Source organism: Corvus moneduloides, chromosome Z (assembly GCF_009650955.1).
Source record: "Corvus moneduloides isolate bCorMon1 chromosome Z, bCorMon1.pri, whole genome shotgun sequence".
NCBI classification, from domain to species: domain Eukaryota; kingdom Metazoa; phylum Chordata; class Aves; order Passeriformes; family Corvidae; genus Corvus; species Corvus moneduloides.
The window spans coordinates 44,780,485-44,795,991 of record NC_045511.1 but is presented as its reverse complement, the minus strand read 5'-3'; the positions used below and the strand labels follow the sequence as shown (position 1 = coordinate 44,795,991).

The 15,507-nt window shown below is 43.0% G+C and overlaps 1 long non-coding RNA gene across 1 annotated transcript; it reads left to right on the top strand.

The window, feature by feature from the left end:
- Positions 1-1,343: 1,343 nt before the first annotated feature.
- LOC116438536 lies at positions 1,344-15,147 on the top strand. The gene is made up of 3 exons (XR_004237797.1): positions 1,344-1,544; positions 11,023-11,028; positions 15,135-15,147. It is a non-coding gene; the product is annotated as an uncharacterized LOC116438536 (long non-coding RNA).
- Positions 15,148-15,507: the final 360 nt, after the last annotated feature.

The following is a 15,507-nucleotide window of genomic DNA, read 5'->3' as shown; positions in this document are numbered from 1 at the left end:
AACGGGAGCTGAAGTGTGGCTCTCTGCCCATTTGGTCCCTGAGCACTCCCAGGAAGCTTTTGTGTATCCTTTGCCAGATCTTCTTTTCTCTCAGTGAAATTGTTAAGTCCATGAACCTCTTGGTGATATTACATCCCTGGACTTTGCAAATTCTTCCTTGCCCAATTATCAGGAGGATGAATGCATGCTGTAGGGGGAATGTAAAACTTTTACAGGAAACAGCAAGTGTCAGGTGTTGCAATATATATTCTATTTAAGGCTGTATTGGTACCAGGTTACTTTTTATTAAAGAACTTAAGAAGGACTGGGTAGAGGTAAGAGTCCTTAGAGGACAATCTGGTGCCACTCAAACCTTATGTCTTCATTCTGCATCAGTAATGTGCACTGACTTCCCAAAACAGAAAAAGCTGGTCTTCAGCCAGTGGTTTTCTCCTAATTAAGTCTACAGACTGTAGAGGCATTGTAAGATATATTTCAGAAATACAATCTCCAAAGGCCTGTGCTGGGTTTCTGAAACGTTTTCATTACAGGTCATCATCTGTGTGTATGAAATTTATGAAGTCTCACACTTTGTCATCAGGCCAAAACTCACGAAGATATATGCACCCAGCCTACCCTTTCATTCGCATGTACCCGGTAAAGTTCTTTCCAACTCCTTTTTTTCAGTGAAGATGCCATATAAATTTCTGGCTGAGGTCCTTCTACAGGTGGGAGAGAAACTCTCCTCTAAAGACGTGATCTTCCTGCATTATTCAGTGCAAAAAAAGGTGCCTATCTCTGTTCAGCGTGTACAGCACTGGAGCTCCTGCAGTCGTCACTGTGAGAAGCACAAGGTCTTGCAGTCCTTGATTAGCAGGTCCCATCTGTGGCCAAGTGGTGGCTGTCATGCAAGAGAAGGGTTAACGCAGTACTTGTGCTTGTGGCATGAGCTCTGGTGTGCCCCAGGTCAGAGAGAGACCAGCTGTGTTACTTCTGTGCGTTGTAGAAGCGACTTCAGCATCAAGAGGGATGCTGCTGGCTGGGCTAGCTAGCTGGCTTCTTTGCAGAGGGAACACGGCAGGAGCCGATGGTATCAGCTCACGTTAGCTTGGAGACAAAGGAAGAGAGAGGCTGTTCGGGTCTGGCTTCTAAGAGGTTTAATGTCAGAAGTTTCGCAACCTGAACAAGCTCGGAAGGGATGGAATGAGATGGGATCGTCCCCGGAGGCTTGCCCTCAGTTTTATAGAGAGTTTGAAAACCGCAGTGAAAGGGGAAAACAACCAATGAGTTACAAGCCAGGGGGAGGATACAATTTAACAGGAACCACTGGGGGAAACTGAGAGGCGGGAGTTGTAACAGAGAACAATGAACAACCAAGTAACCGAGAATTTTCCCGAACCGGGGGAGGCGGCTTGTACCCTGGCACGGCTTAGGCTTGTGAGCCACCCCCTGACCCACCCTCTGAGTCTGCCTCTTGGGGAAACTCGATCCAGGGGATGGGCTGGGATTGATTGGCATCACGCTGCCCCAGCCCTGCAGATGGCTGGGTCATAGCAACAAAGGATGTTGTGGTTTGATGCTGGCCCAATGCCAGGCGCCCAGGAGAGTCGCTTGCTCACCCTTTCCTGCCACAGCTGGGCAGAGGAGAGAAAAAAATTAACGAAGGCTTCATTAGTTGAGATAAAGGCCGGGAGAAACACTTCAAGGGCAAAACAGGCTCAACTTAAGTTGCAAAGTGAATTTATGACTAACAGAATCAGAGGAGGATAATGAGAATAAAATAAGCCCGTAAAACACCTTTTTTCCCCCAGCCCCTCCCTCCTTCCCACATGCAGGGAGACAGGACATGGGGGCTTGGTCAGTCCATCACCGAGATTCCCTTCCGCTGCTCCGGGAGAGGAGTCTTCCCCTGTGAGGCCGTGGGTCCCTCCCACGGGAGACAGTTCTCCTGAACTTCCCTGGCGTGGGTCCGCTCTCAGGAGCAGCAGCCCCACCGCCCCTGCTGCAGCCTGAGCCCCTCCCACGGGCCCACAGCCCTCCCAAACTGCAGCGCCGGGGCTCTCTCTTCCCACGGGGTGCAGCCCTCCAAGGCCAGGCTGCTCCCGCCTGGAAGCAGGGCCCTCTCTCTGCACCGGGTCTCCCGCTGGATCACAGCCCCCTCCAGGCATCCACCCGCTCCGGCACGGGCACCTCGCCACGGGCTGCGGGTGGATCTCTGCATCCCCCGTGGATCCATGGGCTGCAGGGGCACAGCGGCTTCACCATGGGCTGCACCACGGCCTGCAGAGGAACCTCGGCTCCGGCTCCTGGAGCACCTCCTGCCCCTGCTTCTCCACTGACCTTGGTGTTGCCGTGTTGTTTCCCTCACGTGTTCTTACCTCCTCCTCTTCTCTGGCTAAAAGAAAAACTGTGTGTCCTTTGTTTTGATTTTCTTCTTAAATATGTCATCACAGAGGCATTACCAACCAGTGGCCAGTGGCATGTCCATCTTCAGAGCCATCAGGGATTTGCTCTGCTGGACATGGAGGAAGCTTCCAGCAGCTTCTCACAGAAGCCACCTCTGTGCCTCCCCACCCCCGTCCTGCCCCCACTACCAAAAACCAGGCTGAACAAAACCAATACAAAGGGTCAGGGCCTTTGTGACATGACATGCCTCTAATAGTGGGGACAATGTGTTTTGAGCAGAGGAAGGACATCTCCCAGAAGGGAATACATACTGTGTTTCATGCCACAGAAGATGGAAACTGTTCCAAAGCTTTCGCTGTGGAGGTACTCCTGTTTGCAGCCTGGGATGCCCTCTTTTCCTCAGCTCCCTAGCCAAAGGAGACTCATGAAAAAACAATTAAACAATACTATCGGGGTGAATTTTCCAGGAGTTCTGTAAAACACTGTGGTCAGTCGAAAACAAAACAAGGCCCAATCCCTGGCAGCAGATGTTCAGGACATTGGAGGATTGAACTTGAGCTGAGCCAAAATAAATCCCAAGGGGCAACAGAAAGTCAGCAACCTCCATTCCAAACAAGGGTTTCCTTCAGATTATCCACTCCTGTGGTGTTACTGCTTTGGTGTCAAGGTCCTGAAGAAAGCATTCTCTGAGACCAGAGGTCAGAAAAGATTCCACAAAAGTAGTAGACACCTCTTCACCTCTCACAGTGTTCTGGACCACACACTACTGCAAGTTATGGGCATGCCTCCAAAGAGAGGAGAGAAAACTTTGGCGATGCTGCTAGCTACAAACTTCTTAAAAATTTTGCTGTTACTACCTTAAGAAAATAAGTAGTAAATGCTCCCTCTCAAGCCAGTACTTTAGGAAAACTGTCTGCTACTCCATTGCAAACCCCCTCAGTATGAGGGCAAAGACAGTTTGTCCACAATGATGCAAAGGTATGAGTTGTGTCAGGGAGACTCTTCTATCTGACTTTGCAGACTACAACAGAGGTGCCATTGATGCAGGAAAGTGCAAAGAACTCAGTTTTAAACCACAGACAGGGCCTTTTAAGGCAGCTTGTGAAACCTGGCCATTCAGTTCTCTGTAGGCTATGGGGGACCCGAGTGAGCAGGGATTATTTGGGGTAGGGCAAAAAGCAGGTGAAAGAGTAACAAAAATTAACCTCCCCATCTAGTTTCAAACACAAGGATCCCAGTTTATTCAATTTCAGATTACAAATTCTGCAAATGCTGGTGTCACGTCTGAGTCTGGACATATGCTCTGAATGTTTCTGTAGCTGATAGGAATATACTGGAAAAATTCTAGAGGAGGGAAAAAGAAAAGTGCCCTAAAGGCATTGTTTTAAACTATAAATAGCTTCTAATGCAGTGTAATAACTTTTGGATGTTTGAGTCTAGAGTTATTGCTAAGCTTTGATACCAAAGCAATGCATTCATTCATGGGTCTTCAAACAATATTGTGCATTAACAAGCATCGTGTTTGTTGCTCAGAGGTTGTGCTCCCCAACAGACCTCTGACATAACCAGAGGTGTAGCTGTACACCATATAGTTTTAATGCCGAGTTTCACACTACAGATTTTTAATGTCTCCATATATTCCCTTGGTCAATTCTTGAATATCTCATGGTTTGAATATACTGTTACACAATAATTCATTACACACAAAGAGTTACGTCAAAACAGCCATCTATATGAAATTACAAAATGCTGAAGAAAGAGGCTGCCAAAGATCCAAAAAAAGAGGTGACATAACTACTTTTTGACAGAACAGAAAAAGCACTTATGTATGCATTTATTTTCTTATCAGATTTCTTATCAGATGATTAAGTAAATCAGAAATGATATTAAGTTAATGTCAAACTTTAATATTATATATGATTTTAAAAGATGTAACAAAGTCACATGCTCGAAGGCAACCTGAATTGCTGGGTTTACATAGAATGATTGTGCTAAAACAAAACAAAAGTAAAATGCAGAAAGTATAAAAGAAGTCCTTAGGGCTACTGCAGAAAACCCTGAAGGGCTAAAACTTTGTTCTTTCCAGAAAGGTACAGAAACAAGTTTGCTTGGTCTCTGGTATGTGTGTCACTTCTGGATTCATTCAAGCAAGGAATATCACAGAGAGCTACTGTTTCAGTTTATTTTATTCCATTAATTAAAAAAAATAATAAAAAAGAAACTGACCATTTTTGTTCCTGAATGTAATGAAGATCTGGAGATGCTGAAAATGTTGGTGTGGTGCCAGAAGAGTCCTTGTTTCAGCAAAAAGGACTGGTCAAGACCTGCCTTTAAAGTCTTTGGGCCCAATCCCATTGGATTAGAAAAAAAGTGTCTAATATTTGTGAAGTGCAAACATGTAACTTCATGGCAGGAGTGCCAAGAGAGGTGAAAAATAACAGGATAAGTTCCTGGTGAAAGTGGAAAACGGCTGAAATTCTGTGTGCACATATCAAATGAATATCTTCTTTTTCATCTTCTCCACCTCTTGCCTAAGGGCAAAATAATGCAATGATCCAACTAACAAGTGTATCCCTGCCGTCTCACGGTGACAAAAAACACAGACATCTTTATCCAGATGGTCTGACTTAAAAGATAAGCCAACCAGGAACAGTTTTTGAAAACTGTGTTGCAAAATAATCAAATTAATGTATTAAACACCTTGAGAAAATTCAGAACTGGCAAACTTCACACAGGAACTCACCATATGTTTTCCAAGGCAAAAATAGTAAAGTACACATATCTTCCTCCATGAAAGCCAGCAGCTTTATTGCCACCTGTCTGCATCAAGTATGCAACATGCACCAAGTCTGCATGAGAATGAGTCACAGCCACTCTTCTACTCCCTTTTCTTTGCACTGTGCTCCTCCTGCACAATGCAAAAATGAAACAAGAGGAGAAAGTGAAATTCGGAGAAAAAAGCAAAGAGAGGCAACGTAAGGAAAATTAATGGAACAAAAAGATCCTGGAAGGCCAAATAGCAGGGCTGTTCTGTTCCACTGGGCACTGTGACATGGCAAATGGCTCAGGATTTCTATTATTTTATTACAAGCAGATCACATGCAATGGCTGGATCACCCATCCTGGGCAGCCTGCTGCTTCATAGTTTTTGGCCTTTTTTTTTGTAAAAAGTTTTTGTTACTCCTCTTCAGGGTTTGTCCTTTTGCTTTTGCTGGTGTAGTTCAGTTTTTGACAGCAAGAGAAAACATGCTAGTACATGGCATTTAACCATGGTGCCGGCTAGATCTCCACCCAAAAGATTTAGAAAGTGGCTTGTTGGCAAAATCCCAGCTTTCACAAAACGTAAATCACACCAATCTGCATCATTTGCCTGCTGATGTGGATGGAGCAGCATCTATGGGGAAAGGAGAGAAGGGAGAAGGCACTATTATTTCCGAGTTTTCCAAGCCCTGAAAAACTATACTATGAAAAATGTAACTTAAAAAAACAAAAAAACCCCAAATTAAACCAAAACATCAAAGTCCAACACAGTCTCATGTATGCCCCTGATTTCCAGGTGCTGATCCATTCAAAGCCCATGAAGACTCAAGGGTGCTATGTGACCCCTTTGTGCTGTGGGAAGTGGCAGGGACAACGTGAAGCCAACATGTCAGAGGCTTCATTTTTTAAGGTCTGTATGTACAAATGGCTCAGCTATGGATCATGAGTGACACGCAGGGGAGGGGTCTGTGAGCAGAGAGAGGATGCAGTCGAAAAAAAAGCAAAAAAAAGCATGCAGAACTTGACAAAAACCATGCTGTGTAGCTGCAGGGCCACTCTACAACCATGCACTCACACAGTGCTCCTGGGCTTTCATAAGGAGACTATAAACAAAGAAGAAGGAAGCAGAATGGGAAGAAAACCCAACACCTTTCTCAAGGGAAATTTTAGCTGAGAAAAAGCAATACAGTAAAACAGGCACTCCTCTCATTACCCTACAGTTGAACACAAGACAAGTTGAAGAAAAACCTTCCCTTTCATGCTCCTCTAAAAGCACCAAGCACACATCTTCCAATTTTCAGCCCTTGTGCCAACATTTGCTATTAACCTCTCCCTGTCCAAAGTGAGTCTCTGAAGGTCCTCCCTTGCCAGCTGTGTCCTTAGTACTCTGCTGTGCTATTCAAGACGGTTAGTCCTTATAAAGTCCACCCAGCTGTACGGAGAAAAAAAATGGAAACTAGTTTACCACCAAACACCTCTTCATGAGGTTTCCACAGAATGTTTTCTAATAATCTGAACTGGTGTGCAGAAAATCTGACTTTCTAATTGTGTGATGGAGTTTTTCCTAGCTTTATGAGCCAAGCTATAAAAACTACCTTGTTGCCTTCTTTTATGCTCTTTCCCTCTGTGAAAGCAAACAGGCGGTTTTTACTTTACTGCAGAACAGTAAGGACAAGGCAGGGTAGTTTTAATGAGTTAAGTCAGAATACAGATGAATTTTCCAGGGCTAGGGCAGGTGGTTTTGTCATCTGGAGGAGTGTATTATCTGCTGCTCCTATGTGCCTGGCAGGCACAGAGCCTCACCCATACTGGCTCTGACTTCTGCATTGCAACTGTCTGAAAACATCTCATACTTCCTATCTCTCCACGAATCTGCAGCCAGTTTTCTTCTTCTTTATGAAAAAAAATTCCTCTTTTAGAATAACAGGGGGTGTGAGACCGATTCTGCCTTCTTTGATCAGTGTAAGTTGTACTTGCAGAACACCTCCTTTGAAATCAGCGAATCATGCCATGAGCTCCAGTGGAGACAGTGATTATTTGTTGTAAAAAAGGGACTTTTGTTGCAAAACAGGATCTTTTGTAGATGAAGAAGGGTTATAAATTAAATATAGGTCATAGTTTTCATGGAGACTTTTATAAAAATAGCTTTAAAAAGTTTACTAAGTGCTTAATAGATTGCCTTAGTGACTGGTAATCAATTTGTGAGGTGTCCAGAGGGCAATGAGTTACCTCTAGCCTTTACTTATTTCAGAGTTACTTGAAATCCTTCATGACACACATTAAACATGAAACATTTGAAATCTTGCATTAACCTATTAAAAATCTTTTCCAACATAATTTCCATCCAAGTTATGACTGAAGTTGTTCTGCAGTGCGTGGTGCCCTTCCTGTCTGGGTGGATATTTAGGGTCCTGTAGAATAGATCTGTGCTGCTAGGATGACTTGCCTTTCCTGTAATCTTTCCTGTAATCTTAAGTTTCAGAAACTGAAGAGTGATTTTGATGGGGCTGTACTGATTAATATGAATCAAGGTTGTAGCTCTGTAGCAGTTTTTCTTTAAAAGTAATGGGAGTTATTACCAAATCTGCTAATGATTTCCTATAGTTTTAATTTCAAGGCATGTGATTTCAAGGAGCGATTTGGTATGAGGTAATTTTATTTTTTCCCTTCTTTAGAGTCACTTTGGGAATAATTTTTCATCTTTGCATATGGTTGTACCACTGCAATGTGATAAAATTCCCATACCAGTTCTTTGCTCAGAAAATTTATTTCTCACTAACGGGCCTCTGTGACTAGCCAAAAATTCCTCCCAGGACAGTTTCATGGAAAGCAGTTGCCAGCTCAAAGAATTTTGATTCATTAACCAGACTGCTGATAGGAACTGGGCTGGGAATAGTCTTGAATGAATTGTATGAAGTAATCCTCAGACTTTCCCTATGATTTGAACAGTCTCCATGTGCACACAGTCGCTCGTCTTCTGCCTGTGGCTACAGGAGTGATTCCATACCTGCAATAGAGACAAGCAGGGACTCCTTGCCCAGGTCACAGTTAACTGTTCTTTCAGTCCCACTAAAACCAGTACAACTGGCTGTCACAGTCAAATGGGTCTAATAAATGGGAAGATATTTATATTACCATTTGTGCATCTATTTTTTCTCCTGCTGCAGCATCTTTGTTAATAGCATACAGCTACAGAAAAGGAATGCTTATGCAATACAAAAGGGAGAAATTATATAATGTACAAAAAAAGAGAACAAACTACTGTGAAAAAAGGGGAAAAAATGGCCAGGAAATGCAAATCTATCATGTATCTTTCCAAAATTATGTTAACTGCTCCCCACAGTCCCAACTTTGTTTTCTCCAGCAAGATTATTTCAAGTTGTGGAATCCAGAGAGCATCAGAAAATATCTTGCCTGATTCATATCTTCACTGATCCAAAAGACAGTTTTATAATTGAATCAGAATCCTTGGAGGAGTAACCATCTATTTGTTCGAAAGCATTTTAAAGGGCTTAGCAACAGAGTGAGACAGAATCCCACATGTGACACTCCACACCACCAAGTATGCGGCTTATGAGTTTAGCATGCCATTTCTCTGACAGCACAATTTTTCTCTTGCTTTAACATGCAAGGATAGGCAGAAATGAACCTCCCAGATACTTTTTTCTGTAGGGTGGGCTCATTTAGGATAAAAACCAGTATAATTTTGCAATGATCGTAACACATGTAAAATGCCAAACCTTTTATTTCTTCCTGCTGGGACAAGGCCTCAAAACATATCCTTTGACCCTAACTTAAGAGGTCTAAATTTTCTGCAAAAATCTTTGTGGTATCCAAGGGTTCTCTGTAAAGTTAGGACTTTATGGTGCTAGCTTCATGCAGAAGCATTTAGGAAATAGAATGATTTTGCCCCATATTTATGACAATATGCAACAGATGGAGGAAACAAGAGGCCAGGGAGAGAGAGGAGAGAGCAAGATAGTACTATAAGCATATTTTCAGATAGACAAGTGCAGTGAATTTGTTGAGAGATGTCATTGGAAGACCACTGTCTGCAGCTGTATTTCTTCCTAGATTAGGTAAACTGCTTCTGCTCTTCTTACGGCAGTTGGACACAAAGAAATGCTGAGATTGAATAGTCCTGAAGAATTGTGCTTGGGACATCCAGAGCTACAGATGAGAGGTTTTTTCACGAGACTAAGAGTTCAGCTCAAACCAGTGAGATGTGTACCTTAAAGGAAAGTTCTGAAATATAGAAAGATTGAGTTCATCTTCAGGTTCTGCTCTTGCAGATAGTATGACCCAGAAATAGAAGAAATTTTCTAATGGAAAGGATCCTGAAGGAGCCCTGGTCAAAGCAAGTAATCAACAGGGAGTAGAATTGACTGGCAGAGCATCACTGAGTCAGGAAGCACTTGGAAGATGAGGAGCATGGTCAAAGAAAAATGAAGAGATGGAGAGCTGAAGAGGGAAGAGCCCTGGTATGTGGCAACAGAACTGAAGCAATCAACATCTCCAGCTGGTGGAAAATGAGGAATTCTCCTTTGCTTTTAAGGAAGACACTTCGCTTCTGCAGTGGTCAAACTAAGTTTTAGCAGCCTGGAGTTATTCCAGGCAGTTAGATTTTTCCAGACCACTTCTAGACTTTTATGGGAGAAAGGTCACTTAATAACACCCTTTCTTGCAAGAATCTGTCCCACAAGAATTTCCACTAATCCCTTGGCCATCACATTGCTGAAATATATATTTTCCAGCTGCAGGAAAAGACTTGTCAATATGAGCAGTCCCAAGTACTGGGATAGCTTTTTACAGCACAACTCACATGCGTATGGTGCTTTGTGCAGTTTCTGCAGCAGCACGTGTTTTGATTCACTTTAACATAATTTAGAAGATAGACTAGATGATCAATCTGCCTGTTCTGGAGGCAGAGCTAAGGTATGCAATGTCAGTGGATTTCCATATTCCCATTTCACCACAGAGAGATGACATCTGTGGATAAAGTGATCCTCCTGTGCCAACACACAAGGTTTGATCTGTTTCTCCCAAGGTCCACTGTCATCCAGGGGGGCTGGCATCAATACAGATGTTCTCTAATGTGCTTTGAGGCCCTCTGGCATGCAAGATCTTCTCAGTGGAAGACAGCAACATTTTCTACTTGCTGCATCAGTTTCTTTTTTCCTCTCAGGTGCGTCAGGACAGATGTCTGCCTGCTTTCCCCTTTCATGTCTGCTGGTAGCTCAGATTTCAGTTGAGTTCACAAGCATTTCCTGGCCACTGGTGTTTCGGTCATGTCAGTGTATGAGTTAAAAGCTATTTCCATCCCATAATAGTTGATGGAAGATACTCTAAACAAACAAATTATTTGTACCGATTTTGCTGTTTTCCTTACCTGTAGTAGGGTTCTAGCACCAATTTCAGAAACAGGGTAGTACCAAATCCTATGGAAAAGCACACCTCTGAAATCATAAGGAAGTTGTTTTAAACAATTGTATGAAAGAGACATCTGCCTGGGTGAGAACTGTGTGCACTGGATTGGAATATCCAAAGCAGTAGTTCTCAAACCACTTTGTAGTGACACTGCTGCCTGGATCACAGAGAAAACCCTCCATCTATTCAGGCTGTGCTTTCAGTTTCCATTTCCTCTTTACAGGTCCCACACTTCCTTTTTTCAAAAAATTTCTCCCTTCCTGCTGTTAACGCCTCTCCATATTGTGAGTGTTTTCATGACACCTCTTTCCTAGAGCCATAATTCAGCTAATTTCTATCCTTACTGCAACAGCTATGAGTGCTCATTCACCAAATAAATAGGAAATGCAGTCAGTGCTCCCGACATGTCTGCACTCATGTACAATGGATGATTGCTGGAAAGACCTCCAGCAGCCCGTCATCATTCAGCTGTATTATTTCTGTTTACTCTGTCAGTGTTTGCTGGTTTTTACTTCAGAGTTTGCTGAAGGCAAGTCATCACAAAGCAGCTCTGGCTCCTCAGCTCTTCTGCTGTGCCTGGAGATGGGAGAGGCACATTCTGGGATTTGCAAGGGCTGGTGATTTACTGGGACCTGCTTTCTAACTCCCACTAATAATTCTTGGAGGTAAGAAATTCTAGGTATTTTCTAAAGATGGACCATCTCTATGCCTGAAGATGTGAGCATTCTTCAGCTGATTAAGATCATCCTTTTGGCCAATAAAGCATATACCAAAAGTATCCTTCAGCCAGTTTCCTATACATTCCCTAAGCTTTCCTCTCTCCACACCACCCCATGACCTCTGTTTATAATAAACACCACAATGCAGTGGGGATTTTCATATGAGGGAGAGAGTCCCCCCTAACCAGATGTACAAACTTTGGAAACGCCTCCTGAGAACAGCTTACCACACGGTCAAACTGAGGTGAAGAGGGAACTTATACACCAAACACTGCACCAGTATTTCTGGTTGTCCTTCTTTTCTCTTTCCTTTTGGATGCCAACTTATTTGCTGAAAAATAAATACCTTAAAGAAAATCACTCTATACCAGTGCAAAATGTATTGTATGTGGATATGTAGCAGATAAAAAACAGTGAATATCAAACTAAATGGTAAATAATGCTATCCTCAGATCTTTTTTACATTTCTAGAAGAACAATGTGTAGGCAAATACCTTTGAAAAACTGAAAAGTAAATACATTTCAATAGTCAGGTTCTAGGAACACAAGGTTTTAAATGTCTACAATATGTAAAAACAACTACAGGAAAAGCAGGTTGTTCCACTTACTCTGAAACCTACCTTTGATAATATCAGCAGTGCCTCTGTCTCTTGTCAAGGGTGCCACCATGTTACTGGGTCTCCAAACTCCTGCTTGCTTCCCCGGAGAGGATAATGTACCAAGGAACAGGTATTATCCCCACTGGATGTTGATCACTACCTGATTTCAGAGCTCCATTTTTTTGACAACCACTCCTGGCTCTGAAAAGTCTCCAAAATATGTATGCTATGAATGGCCCACAATTTGTAGCGGCAGTTTTGTAGGCGATTGTGAAGTAGGGTGGAAATGTTTCTCTGAAACACATTTGCACTGCTGGTTTAAGATTCTCACTGGTTGTGAACGAGATCTAATTCCACCCCTCCATGGTTAGCACTAATTCTATCAAAAATAATGTGGGAAGCTTTTCTTTGGAAATCTCAGCCACTGCATCAGTATAATTTCAAACCACAAACTTCATCTTTACCTTTAAAAAACCCCAAAAATACTATGAGGATAATGATTAGGATGGAAGGAAATCCAGATTCCAGGCTAACACTCATCCAACTGCTATGAGTGACCCATGCTTGTGCCTTCCTCAGCCTGATCACTTGCTGTCACAGATACAGCTCAGAGTCTTAATACCAGTCCTTGGTAAAGGGAAACTTTGCCCTTGTCCTCAATATTAGTATGGACTTTGGCTTTTGTTTTTATTTTCATGAGTTTTCAGAGATTACATCAAAGACAGGTATAGCTCCCACTTAAAAAAAGTGTAGAAGGCAGTGCCCAGGTTTTGATCTTGTTCTTATAGACATACACCTGAATATGATTTTCTGATCACAATAGGATCATCTGGAATTTACAGAGAAACGAGACAAGACCATGACTGTATGGAAGATAGTAATACCCCTGCATTTCATCTCATGTGGTTCTGTAAACAGCTTAAAAGATCTATTTTAATAGGAATTTAAACCTGTGACAATTGATTTTTCCAGGGTATTCTTTCTGCAAAATTGTGCAAACAAGTTAATGATCTTATTGCAGAAGTAGCTCCCACCAGTGTACTGAACATTGCAGCAAATTTGATTGAGAATACATAAAAGAGAAATACTGTTTTCTTCCTAAAAAGGGCCACTGGCCTGCCTGAAAACCATTTGTTTGGTCTAATGGACAAATGCTCTTATAAAGTGGACATGAATGGTTGGTATTGTGCATTCCAGTTAAACCCCTGGTGTGGTGCCTTCTTTTCTGCTTCCAAGGAGATGTCCAAGGACTGAGTGGGTACTGACATCCTGAGCATCCTGAACATCCCATCCAGAGGCTTGGTGCTGGGCAATATGGGAAGCTCTGTGCTGGCTTCAGCCCCTGGAACCATTGGTGAGACTCCTGCTTCCTTCCATGGCAGGGATATTCCCACCCAAAAGTCTCTGAAGTCAGCAGGACTTTCATTGCATCACTTTTAGTGTTCTGGGAGACGGTAGCAGACCTCTGAAATCAATGATCTTGCAAATCAACTTAAATGAGAAGGATTTCATGTGCCCTGAGACCATTAGAATTTCATAATTTCAGTTATGCTAGAAAGAAATCCCTGTCAATAGCACCAACCTTGTCTGTCTTGGTTGTCTCATTCACATTCCATTCTGTTTGCACGAGCAGGGGAAAATCAATTCTGCCTTTTGGTCTGTCTCTACAGAGAGACAGAAGCACTCTGTCATGAGGCCTAATTTGAGCAACTGTACTACGTTCCTTCTGAACTTAATTGTTACAACAAAATTCAACAGGAGAATGTCCAATTGATTGTTTCAGCAAAACATAGCCATGGCCATGGCCTTGGCTCTAGTGTGGGAAGAAAGGAACACGTTTCCAGCCATCACAAAGGGGAGGAAAGAAATAAGTCCAACTGAACAAAATACAACAGGAAACTGGGGCTGGCAGCTGGATGGCTTGGCCTCTATCCCGCAAAGAGTGTGGTGGAAATCAGCCCCAGTGAGCCTGCAGCTGGCACAGAGGGTCAGTTTGACATGGTCACCAGCGCCCTTTTTTTCCCATTTCGTCTTAGTATTTATGAATGAAAATTCTTGGTTGCTCCTGAGGAATTGCCATGCCTGAAGGGACCAGAACCCCGGGGGTGAAAAACAGGGAAAATTCAGGTCATGTTTTTTCATAGAGCGCTGAGGATTCATGCTCCCATCCAACAGCCATCACACCCGTTAGTGAGTTTGATGCTGTAGGTTTCAGCCAAGATCCTCCATAATGGATGTCTTGTTAACTAAGTCTGCTCAAACAAATGCTGCTCTGTGTTTTAGTCATATTTTGGAGCTGAAGGTCTCTGCTCCCTGTTTTTCAGGCAAAGCCCATTCCCTTCTTTTTCTCCTCCTAAGCACCACAGGCTCCCCTTCAACACCACTCCACAGGTCCACATGGTTCCACTGATTTTCCATAACCCTCCTCAGCAGCTGTAAGGGTCTGGGTCTGTTTAAATGATAAACCTGCTGACTAACTCAAGCCTTCCAGGTTTTCAGGAAACACAGCCATTTCCTGATGGACACTACTTCAGCATCCTACTTTTCAGCAGGTCCTTTAATGGCTTCCTCATTTCCAGGCCTGCAGAAAATCAAGCTTAACAGCCCATTAGTTTTCTGTCTGTGGTTCAGCAAAGCTTAAGCACAAGGAGTTTTTCACCTTTATATTTAATCCATTACTTTTACTTTTTTCTACAATTCTCCTTTTAGTTTATAATCCCTAAACACATATTTTGCTTTCTTCCCTCATTACTTTGGTGTCCAACTGCATTCTTATGTAATTCTCTCTTTCTTATCCAAACTCTCCTCCAAGAATGAGGTAAAAGATTACCAACCAGCTCACGCCCGAGCTGACAGTGAGTCAGCTGGGTGACAAGACTTGTTTAACTGAGTGACTAGAGTCCTGATCCAGAAATGGCCTCATTTGCTGTTGGAAATGTTTTCCCATTAACATGTTCATTTATTGTTCTGGGTTCTGCAAAAACACACTATAAAGAGGTATTTCCCATACTGTAGAACTCGTGGACAGGGAGCGAGGGCACAAACCTAATACCCCTTACCGAGATGGAAAACTAAAATACTGAGGGCTAATTGCCTAGTGGTATGTAATGTGTGGCAGAGCCAGGCATAATTTATATCTTTGGATTCTTGGCACAGTATTTTATTCATCTGGCTGTATTTCCTCTTTCTTTTGATTATCCCTTGCATTTGTTAACTGTGTCCCGGGTGTCTGGATTAGAGGCAGAGCAGAAGGGAAGGTGCGGGGTGGCACAGTGTTGGGACTGCTGCATGGTATCATGTGATAGCCTTGTGCATCGGCACTGAGCCCCAGGAGAGGAGCAAGCACCGGGACCACGGCCACAGCCCTCCTCAGCACAGCACTCCACTACTGACTGTGGGGACAAAGCCAGCTGCGAATGGGCTGGGCATGATTAGGGAAGAAGGAGGAGGAGGCAGAAGCCCACCCACACTGGTGGTGTGATTGCAAAGGCTCAGGAGTTTTATTGATGGACAACTCTTTGATGAATGACTGGATCTGCTTTGTTTTTCATTGTATGCTTGACTTGCACAGTGTTAAGTAACGAAATTATGGGGTTTCTTACTAAAATCACACTATG